This window comes from Plectropomus leopardus, chromosome 6 (genome assembly GCF_008729295.1).
Source record: "Plectropomus leopardus isolate mb chromosome 6, YSFRI_Pleo_2.0, whole genome shotgun sequence".
NCBI classification, from domain to species: domain Eukaryota; kingdom Metazoa; phylum Chordata; class Actinopteri; order Perciformes; family Serranidae; genus Plectropomus; species Plectropomus leopardus.
In genome coordinates this window covers 13,123,133-13,134,698 of record NC_056468.1, presented here as the reverse complement: position 1 = coordinate 13,134,698, position 11,566 = coordinate 13,123,133, and the positions used below count along the sequence as shown (strand labels likewise).

General features: G+C 40.0%; 1 long non-coding RNA gene across 1 annotated transcript; it reads left to right on the top strand.

Moving 5' to 3' along the window:
• Positions 1–1,341: 1,341 nt before the first annotated feature.
• Positions 1,342–6,872, top strand: LOC121944595. Its single transcript, XR_006105919.1, has 3 exons — positions 1,342–1,883; positions 2,778–3,215; positions 3,754–6,872. It is a non-coding gene; the product is annotated as an uncharacterized LOC121944595 (long non-coding RNA).
• The last annotated feature ends 4,694 nt before the right edge of the window (positions 6,873–11,566 follow it).

The window sequence follows — 11,566 nt, the reverse complement described above, 5'->3', positions numbered from 1 at the left end:
CACAACAATTATTTAGTATTAATAATTAATTATAATTATACCATAAAGCCTATATAATATCATTATATTAAATATATTTTGGCAGTACATCAGCAACCGCTTGGCCAATTTGGACATTTTATGGGTGCTTATGGGGGTTATTGAGGATGTTGAATCCATTTCTGACATTTTCAAAATGTATGTTTTAAACCAGAGGTCTGCATATTCTAACTGCATTTGGGCTGATTTTTGATGAATTTTTATTCAATTTAGGCATCCTCCACACTAAATGAAACATGACAATCAATTAATGAATCCGTCAATCAGATTGCCAATATGTCCATGCAGAAAAGGTTTGACTATATGATAGTAGATGTCTTATTTTAATTAAATAGATACAGATTTACTTTCCATTGCCTTAGTTGAGTTCTGAACACTGATGTTGGGGTACACGGGCTTTTCTCCGAATTCACAAGCAGGACCTCCGATTTTGGGTGGCTTTCCATTGTACTTTTTCTCATAGGAGGCCAGAATATCTTGACCTCCTGAACGCAGCATTATGACAAGCAGGTGCCCATCTCATTCTGGATGTGAGCCATGTGAATCCTCTTCTCAGGGTCCGTATGGAGAGGGGATTTCAGGATGCTCACAAAATCTCTCTGGTTTTCCAGCTCAGTGGATCCCTGCATCTTGGTGTCGAGCTGGATTTGAAACTAAATGTTTCAGTTTATTTGCTTTCTGTCTTTCTGCAACACAGCATACTAGTATTAACACGGTTCCCACAGTCATGGAAAACCTGGAAACGTCCTGAAATTTCACAAAAACATATTCCAGGCCTGGAGAAGTCTTTGAATCAATAACTGGTTGGATTTTACAGCCCTCTAGCAAAAAATCCTGAAATGTTTTTTTAAAAGTATTTCTTTTTAATTGTATTTATTTTTTTGGTATCATAATTTAAATATAACGTTATTGTAACAATAAACATAGTTTTTGGGACATTTTTCCTCCTTTTGGATAATTTTGGAGGGTGGCTGTGGAGGGCAGGCATGAGTGGGTGGAGGAAAGTGGGCATAATTGTAAAGTGAACTGTATAGTCATCTGTCTATTTCTGTGAAATCAAATAAAATACAAAAAAAAGGAAAAAAAAAAAAAAAGAAATGATGATCTTAATTTAATTTAATTGCAAAATCTTCATATTGTGTACCACTGTGCTGCTCAATGAGAAGCAGAAAAAGAGATTAAATGTGCTATGCTGGTGTGTCTATGTAGGGAAATAACTGTAGTTAACATGCAGATAAAGCATTAGTTATGTTACAGTGTGTCCCTTTAAGTAAACCGATAGCAGAATACTGTAGTGCCTTTTGCTTTGAGGTGGTTGCTGCGTGGAGCTGCTGGTGCCTGCAGGCAGTCCTCGGTTGCCCAGGAAACACAGATGGTGGATGAAGGGCGCGCATACAAAAGACCATAAACCTGTGGCAGCAGCTGGAGACCGAGACCGCTGATTAATTCAGGTCTGTGCTTAGTCAAAGGCGTCTCTGTTCTCTCTTAATACCTCCCATCCATTTTCTTTGTCCCGGGGCTTCCGTCCTCCACTTTATCCCGTTTCCCCGGACTGCTCTCCCGTCAGTGCGCAGCTGTTGTTGGCACTCCCACATCTGCTTGTCTCGGATCGGCAGCCATGTAGACGACGCTCCGCCGCAGCTCGTGTTAGTGCGTAGCGTGGAGGTCCAGGGGGCGAGCAGCCTTTTACTGCGGGCTAATCGCAGCACTCACACGGCGTGAATTTGCAGGGTCGGCGGCTGCCCTGGGCATGGAGGAAGAAGGGGAAGAAAAAGAAGAAGAAGTGATGTTTTTGCACCGTTTGATGCTGCGGGACAGGTGCATGTGGAACCTGGACATCACTGGTAGGAGAAAAAAAACACTTCACCTCCTATTGTTTTGTTCTGTTTTTACATGTTTTTCTAATTAAACTAGTCTAACCGGATTTATCTGTTGTTAAATAAGATAAACATGGACTCAGTGAATTTCCTGCAGAGGAGGGCCTAGTCTGTCTTCCCTAAACCTGACATCCTTTCAGGGTTTATGAATATTGATATATGCTTATTTATAGAAAAGCTATTTCTGGTGGACACATGGTAGATTAGATGATTGGTTTAATCTCGGACGATATGTTGCTGGCAGTGTTACAGTATAATGTATAGCCCAAACCAGATAGACAATATCTATAGCATGAGCTGTATGCAATATACCATGTTTTTTTTGTATAGCTTGCATAGGTAGGCAATTGATTTTTTTTTTCGAGGCGGGGCACAGGGGACGTCACCCTCAATATTAAGAACATGTGCATTTGCCCCCTCCCCTCAATTAAAAACATAACAGCAGCACAGCACCTTCATTTTAACAAAACTGAAGACATTTAGCCTACACCACAAATTGATGCAGCCAATGCACAAAATGGTGCGTAAAAATTCACCAGAACACAGGAAATTAACTGTTTGATGCTCAAAATTTTCTGGCCTGTTTAAAAATTAAGGAGGACACGCTCCCTTTTATGCTAAAAACCCACGCCCTTGACTGCATGGACAACAGAAATGTCAAACCAGTTCTTAACCCTTAACCCCCTAGCTATGGTATGAAGTTCTAATTTAATACATTTCTTTAGATTTTCCTGGGCAAAGTAGGACATCAAATACAAAAATGCAATGCAAAAACATACTGGATCATCTACTGTAACATCAATTCATAGATATTTATGATCAGCTGTAAACATACCCATTCAGTATGCTTTTATTTTGTAGGTAACCTTGTGGTTGGAGGATTCATCCACAGAGCTGCCGACATGTCACCAGTCAGGAAACTGGGAGGATCCAAATGGAAACCAACAGCAGGACAGGTTATGTGTACAGGCTGGATTATATTTACCAAAAATCATGAGGGAGGATAGTGTTTCACAGCACATAACATCAGATGGATAATTGAACAGCACTACTCAGTTAGATAACATGTCTTTTAACAGTGGGTGTGTTTCAGTCTCATTTGTGTAAGACTAAATAAAGCAGCAACAACGAGCAATCCCTTGGGTGTCTTAGGAGGTCAGTTGGGTTGCGTCCCACTTTTCTGCTGCTTTGTGTTGTGTGTTCCTCTCCAGTTACACTGATGAAAAAACCTGGGCTCGCGCTGGACCTCACGAGCTGCACGACTCCATCGCCCTCCGCTGTGTGCTGCCTCACACAACGGTACTGGATCTGTCTGTAGATTTACACCGCTGTGACTTTTATCCCCCCTCATATTCACTTTACACTCCACCCTGTGACTTGTTATATAGGTCTAGATGAATATAAACTGCAGAGCCAATTTTTACGGACTCTTATCTCGCTTTTTGCCACAGGATGTGTCCCTGCGTATGTGTGTGCGTTAAGCCTCTGTGCCGGCTGAGAGTGCAGATAAATGAGGAGCAGATAGAACATGGGAGATTAGTTATGTGTTAAATCGCTGCCATATTTTCCGCTATATGCTGCTGCCCTTTTCCAGGATTATGGTTAAGAGAGGAGATAAACCTGTGAGTGGAAACCGTGACCAAATCAGATTTAGCATGATCAGCTTTTCAGATTCATTATTCAACATTATGCAGGATAATCCTGGAAAGTAAATGTTTGCACAAAAAATACCCAGAGTATGACGTGTAAAAGAGTTCAACTAAAAATGATGTTCACCTCTCTGTTTCCTCCTCTTTATTTTCTTTTTTTAACAGCTGTCGTGTCCTTTCTCCTGCAGTGATCGATGCATGGTGCCATCGCTGCTGTCCTGTACCTTCAGAAGGAGAGGATCCATGTCCAAGTGTTCCCCCACTGGGAGACGACTTCTGCCGCTCCTGTGTATCAATGAAAAAGGGCTTTGAAGAGTTCAAAATGCCACCGCAGCTTTGTAGTCAGTGTCAGCATGATCTGATTTAACAGGAAGGTATTTCACGGCTGGTGTTTTGGGTCCAGAATAGTCTGCTGTAGCGCTCTTTCCTGTTTCCCTCAAATGTGCGGTAATACTAATATAGCTTTGTCCACCCCCACTCTCATGTTTTTTTTTTTTCTTTTTGGCTGATCATAAACACTGCAGCCATCGAACAACCTCTCATCCTTATTTTCATCAGCCGCCGTGTGCAGTAACCTCTTCGCTCTGTTACCTTGGTTACCTTGTCTTTCACACTTTGGCCACTTCTCCCTTTATAAGACACTTTAAAATCACTAGTGTTTTTTTTTTTTTTTCAATGTGTGTTAACTTCTCACCAAACTAAGCATCTATCTGCCAGATTCAAAACTGGAAAGCTTTAGTTTTTCAAGCCTGTTAAAAAAAATCTGCTTTAGTGTGTGAGAGTTTTCTCACATTATGACAATGTGTAATTCTCACAGTATGTTCATTGTTTGTCTTGAAACGTCTCAATTTGGGTGTGAAGCCGACTAATTTTTACAGTACAAACTCTGTATTTTTACTGTAGCGTGTGGGCGTGTGAGTGTCTGCGTGAGTGCATGTGTTTGTGTGCATGTGCTCTATTTGGTGTGCGTGTTTGTTCCTCTGCATGTGTCCGTCTGACAAAACACATTCGTAATGGGCCTGAAGCTACTAGCTGCTTTCAGTGGTTTTTCTCATTGCTGCACAGATTCTTTTCTTTTTAAAAAATGCCTGAATCTCTTCTTTTAGCACTCTGGATGTACCAGACAAAAGGATAAAAACCATATTTACAAATGATTCTTAGCATTTGTTACGGCTCTAATTGAAGTACCAGTTAGGTGGGGGTTCTTGTGATTCAGATAATCACAAGAATGTCGCTGGAAATTAATGGTGTGTAGTTTTCTAAATGGTGCCTGCTAGTGTTAATTAAACTGTCCTGATGCCTACAGCCCCATCATCTGATACTTCAGCAAATTACAGCAAATGCTAATAATTATGTGCAAATAGCTTTTTACCCAGGTCTGGATTCTACTAACAGTATCTCACTAATATCTAACAATACTAATGTCTGCTAACAGTCGGATGATTACTAACCTGTACTCTGAATGCTGATGGCTGGCCTTGATCTTTCTAACCCACTGACTAACCCCTCTGCTTTATGCCCGCAGTCTGACGCACACACTCCTCTCTCACGATCCTGCAATCCTTCTAGAAATCACAGACAAAGATGAATTATTAAAGAAGAAAATCAATGAAAGCTGTTAAAGTGAGCATGTCAAGAAGGGTTTCAGGACTTGGGAAGGGAAATGTTATTAACCACTAGATGAAAAGAGGAGCAGAAAGAGCTGCTGATATCAAACTGGGTTGACCACATACTTTAGAAGAAGCCTCGCAAAAATGATTTGATCCCAAAATGTCTCACGCCGCTGTTCCACACTTTGCAGGCTAAATTCACATCTTTAGAGGTCGTCTTTCTGTCTCTGCCTGTGTGGTCAACCCTCGCAGGTGAGTGCCTGGCTTGTTGTCACCACAGGCCACGCAAACCTTCACTACTAACTTACTATGGTGTTGATACTAACAGTGGTGAGGCTGTAAAGGCCCGCCTGTTGCTCCTACTAACATCCGTGTTCTTTCTGACTGAAACTTCCTGGTGTTTGTAATCAAATTATTCCGTCTCTTTGTTAGTCTGTAATTAAATCAGAGCATGCCTCTTGGTACTGGGGATGTTTATTAAATGACATTACATGGAGGCTTTTACCCAAAACATCTTCTAGTGCCATGAGTGTATGCTTTTTATCAGTGGGAACAAAGCTCTAACCGTGTTAGTGACGTGCTCGACCCAAATCCTGATAAACAAGTTCTGTTCTCTCAACAAGCTACTAACATCTCCTAAAGTTAAATAACCAGGTACTAACCAAAGAGCTTTTATTAGCTCACTGCAAACTAACAAACTAACCTACTAATAAACTAATAACCTAACAAAAACTAACTAAAATCACTAACTTTGTGCTGAGTGGCAGAATATGTAAAGCATCCTGTTTTGGAGGCGTGGCATCACTGACAGAAACACGTTTTCAAGAGTTACTGATCTAATGTGCCTGTTTGTGTGTGTGTGTGTGTGTGTGTGTGTGTGTGTGTGTGAGAGAGAGAGAGAGGGAGAGAGAGAGAGAGAGGGATAAGAACAGCGTGTGCGTGTTTGTTCTCTCAAAAATAATTTTAAGGAATAGTCTACCCCCAAAGTGATAATTTATATGCGTTACTCAGCCTGTGTTACATTGAATTCATGGGGAAAACTGCTTTTCTTGCATGCCTCCACAGTGCATGAAGAATCAAAAAACAGAGAAAATTCTTGATAAACTGAAGTCATAGAGGGCCATGCTTGCTCAGGCGCACTACCTCTCCATACACGAGCCTATTGATGTGGAAGGTTTTTGAACTGTACAGCTTTAGTTTAAATGCATGTGTCTGGGAAATACTGAGCATACGACTGGATACATGAGATTGTGTGAGAAATTTTTGAACTCATGTTTTGTTATAGTTTTTGTGTTCTTAAACGCAGCCCCCATTTACTTCGATATAACAAAAAAAAATTTCCCATTTTTGGATTCTTTGAAGGCTTGCGAGAAAAGCAGAGTTTTTGTCATAAGTTCCATGTAGCACAGGGTGAGGATTTGAAATACAAAAGATCATTTTGGGGGTGTTGCTTTAACATACCAATTGAGGTTACATTAATTAGAACAGTTTTAGTCAAATATATCCACAATTGCTCTTTTAGCTGTGCATCAAGATACTAAACTTTAGACCTCTCAAAAAATTAACTGTGATGAACAATAAAGCATGTAAAGAGAAATAAATTCAATGTACACTACTATTTTTGTACTTAATAGCTGATATACCAGCTGACTTTACTACATACTTTTGTAATAATCAATTTTCGCATAAAAAATAAAACGGCTTTATGGTATTGTCTCCTTTGTCATCCATTTAAATAAAAAACTGCACACACACACACACACACACACACACACACACACCCATCTAGACAAGCATTCAAACTGACCACAACAACAGAAGGTACAGTAGAGCCCTGTCCATGAACATGTTTTCCGGAAATTACGAGGGATTTTATTTCTATGGCCATATGGAGTGCCAACTCCAAGAACGCCATTTATCCTAAATAACATCTTCCCTCTATTGATTGCTGCAATCCCGCTGAAGCGTGAATACTGTTGCAGCACGCTCAGTGCTTGCATAGTCCTAATGCATCCATTTTCTTTGAAAAATAAAAAGTATTTAGGAATCCACAAAATCTATGTAATTAATCAATAACAGATTATTTTTTGTTTTATTATTTTTGTGTCTGTTTTTTTGGGATCAAAGCTGGACTTTTGAAATGTACTGAGACTTTCTCATGTTTGTATATGATAAAACTTGCCATATGTTGAATTGATTCATATACACCAATCTACATGTTGCCACACATCAGTGGGAAGATTTTTAGATTGTCGTTCATGCAGTATAACAGCAGGGGGCAGCAACTCATCAGGGTAGAGGATTTGATGTTTTTTGGTGCAGCGTAAGCTCTAACTATCCTATATGCTTCTGCCTATACTCACAAGAACTGGACACATGTTTGAGAAGGTGCAATGATTTCATACAATTTACAATTTCTGTGGATGATAGAATATGTATATTTGCTATATTGTGGTAGTAACTATGCATGTCTGATTCACTTTAACCTTTTGACTCTGGAGTTTTTTTCTTGTGCTGCTATCAGATGCCCCTCACAAATATGTTAACATTTGAACCCGAAACAATTCTTTTTAAAAGCTAGGGAAACATTTCTTGAGCAAAAAAATGTTTTTTTTAATTTTACTTTCTTCACCCTTTTTTAAAACTAATTTTAAGGTTATTTTCTTGTACTTTTTAATAATTTCTTGCTAATTTCTTCTTTATTTGCTCATTGCTTTTTTTTGGCAGAAATCAAGCCAATTTGCTCAGGTTTCAAAGGGTTGAACTCCATATTTATCATTGACTGTTACTTTATTTTAATTGACTTTATATTAATTTAATGAATTATTTTATTTCATTTTATTGTTTTCAAACTTTATAACATTAGCATGCATAAATGTTTCTTTGTAAAATATGCACAGTACATTATTTAAGTGTCTCATCTTTAAGGGGGTGAAGTAATGACTTTTTCACCTTAAAACAAAAGTTGAAACACTGGATACACGCACAGTTTTGTAATTTTGTTATCTGTATTGAAGGCATTTATTGTTTCCTGTATTATGTTTGAGATTCCTCTCTGTGACTCTGTCTGGCAGATGTCTGTGATGCAGCTGTCATCAGACTGCTTTTCCAATGCATGCTGTGGAAAGCAGAAATTGTCCTTGTTAGACACGCAGATTCGATTTTGCTGATTTGCTCTTGCACCATCCCTTGTTGATCTAGATACAAAGGTCAAAGGTTATCCCATCTATATTTTGAGAGTTTGAAAGCTATGCAGACTGCAGCAGTGTCAAATGATATTAGATCCAGCGACAAATGTGACCAATTTGTTTATCTATTTATAACAAATAATTCTGATTATTCTGTCTTTGTTACTCCAACTAAATGTCAAACAGGTTTATGTGTGTGACACAGACAGAGAGAATGATAAAGCGTTTGTGTTGCACACCTCAGTGGACCTTCATTCCATTGTCTTCCTCCTCCTTTGCTTGTGTCGGACAGAGGGGGTTCTGCTCTGCCCACCCTTTGAGTCCCGATGTGATCCAGATGACGGGGGTTCCAGAGGTAGGAGCAGCGGGGCCCAGGGTCTTCATGGGTCACCTGTAATTTACCACAGAGCTCAGAGAGCAGAGTCTTAACACACACAAAACCCCTGACAGAACACTGAGGCTCCACTTAAAGTCTTGAATATCACACAAAACTCCAGTTCAAAGGCAGGTATGTTGGGATGAAAAACATTAATCGGCTTAATGATGTTTTCTCGCGAATGGTTAGTTTAGCCATGCTTTGAAAACACACTAATGCTCCAGTTTACAGGGACTTGGATGCAACAGAAGCATTTGTGGCCCAGAAAGAGAGTGAGAGTGAGAGTGAGAGAGAGAAAAAGAGGGAAAGAGAGAGAGAGAGAGTGATGGAGAAGAAACAGTGCGGGCTGGCAAGAAATAATTCCACAATTATCTCATCGTATCAGAATTTCTGGAGATTTTACCGACTATGTATTTCCGTTTTACTCTTTCCTAAAAAAAGAATGAGGAATGTCTGTGCACAGTGCAGATGTGTCTGTGTTTATGTGTGTGATCCAGAGGCAGCTCTCTGTAACCAGAGCCTCCATCACAGGGAGGATGTCTGCTGAAATAACAGCTCGCTGCCTCCAACGGAATTTGTCTGTAAGCTGTAAAAGATGGCGAGGGAGACGAAGAAGAAAAAGTGAGCTCGGGAAGTATTTCTCTCTGCGGCGCTGTAATCAGCAGCGTTCGGCCCTGCAGAGTTTAAAATAGTAAATCCGCTCAAAGACAGTTCAAGGGCTGAATAGAGATTGCTCTCACTGCAGGTATGTGTGTTTGTATGTGTGTGTCTGCTTAAAGTTTGAATGAAGATGTGTGAATCTGGTTCGAATGTAGAGGGTTTCTATTTTTACGGTACAAGTCTTATTCAGGTCTGCTCTACATTCACACTTGTTAAATGCAGTATTTAACAAGCTTAACACTCCACACTGTCAATAGAAACTCAAATCAGTGTAATTTAGTAGTGAGACCATTCATCTGTAAATACACTGTAAATGCATCTGACAAATCACATAAACATCCCCTTGCCAAATATCAACTACAAGCACCATTACAAACTCCACCCTCACTGAAACAAGCCCCGTAGAAAAGTGCATAAATTGGTCTGTGTCATCACCAGAGTTGTATCTCCCAAACGTGTTTTACTTAAAGGTGTCAGTCATCTCTTATCGAGACCGGTAGGTCTTAAGCTTTGAAGAAACTGATTTGTCAGTGGGCCACAATCTGCGACAAAGACAGTCACCTACTTTGGAAAAAAAATCAAGCATAAAATCAATTTTGGGCTGTTGGTGAGTGTTCACTTTAGTCGCTGTGGTCTATCCCACACCATTTGCCCTTGTTGGCACAAGTCGGCTTTTATTCAGCTGATTCATCATGTTGAATTCGTGTCAGCAAAGGCAGAGCCAGTCGGTGATTGAAATCACTCTGATATGCATTTCAGCTCAGCGTATGAAAAGAGAAACGGAAGTGAAAAGTAAACAAAAAACTATAGTCAATAGGGCGTGAGATCGAAACAAGGCAAAAATATTACACTCTTCTTTCTTTTTACAGTTGCATATGTCTTCATGCATCATAGAGTTAGCCCTTGCAATCTGCCACATAGCAGATACAGACCTCAGAGCTCATGGCCAGCGCCCATATTATTTTGGGCCCCAATACAAGTATTGGTGAGCAGGAATGGAAGTGGAGAGCAGTAGAATTTGGGTCAGGGGTTGCGGGTCTTTAAGCGTACAATAGAGGCTTTAACACAAGGGCAGGGGGAGTTCATGAAAATGGTTTGCAGACATTTAAAACACTGGAGAGAGAAAAAATCCAGCTGATCTCCACCAACAGGGCAATCTCTGTCTTTACCAGACTGCAGGTTTTTCAGACCAACACACATCGAAGGACTGACGTGAGGATTGACGTGACTGTCTGCAGAAACACGAACATAATATGGTTCAAGTATTTTGGAAAATCTGAGAGCACAGATTCTTGTTCTACTTTATGTTGATGCAAAATTACTGCATACTTGTAGCTGAGTGTTTTGCGGTGATAATCCAAAAAGACTTTCTTCTTTGCTGATTCTTGCTTCACTCTGCTTCTTTGGGTTGTAAAGTTTTAAAAAATAACAATATTGATACCAACACCAGGCCCCTTAAAGTGACACAGACACCGACAGAGTGTTTAATTCCTATTTTTTTCTCTATCTGATTCAATTACCGTCATGTGAAACCAATTAATTGTGCAAAATGCCACCAGACGCCACAGGCATGTAGTACAGCCATACATTCTGGGGGCATCTCAGCTGTGAATGAAGGGCCTACCGGGCACAGGCACAGGGGCCAAAAGTGTCAGGGGCCCCGTCTGACACTCATCTTCAAAATGTCACTTAAAGTAAAATGTAGTGACCCAGAAGAGACACAAAAAGACAACAAAGAGATGCAGAGGAACTGCAAAGAGACCGAAAATTACTGCAAAAGGGGCCAAACAAACACAAAGGGACAATGAATGACTAGAAATCGACAGAAAAAAAACAGAAAAGGGTCCCCAAAAAACTTCCTCAAAGAGACACAAAATGGCTACAAAAAATGGCAAAACAAGAGACAAAACCACGAAGAAGACACCAAATCACCAAAAAGAACCAACTCAAAACAAAACAAAAAAAATCCTCAAGGAGGCACAAAATAACCCACGGAAGGGGCAAAACAACCAAAAAGAGACACAAAAAAAACCATAAGAGACACAAAATGACTACAACAAAAAATAACCAAAACCACTGAAAAGTCTGTGTGTGTGTTTCCAGTCCTGTGGGAGAGGTGGCAAGACCTTTTACAAGTCTGTACCCAGGGGCCAATTGTCTCATAATC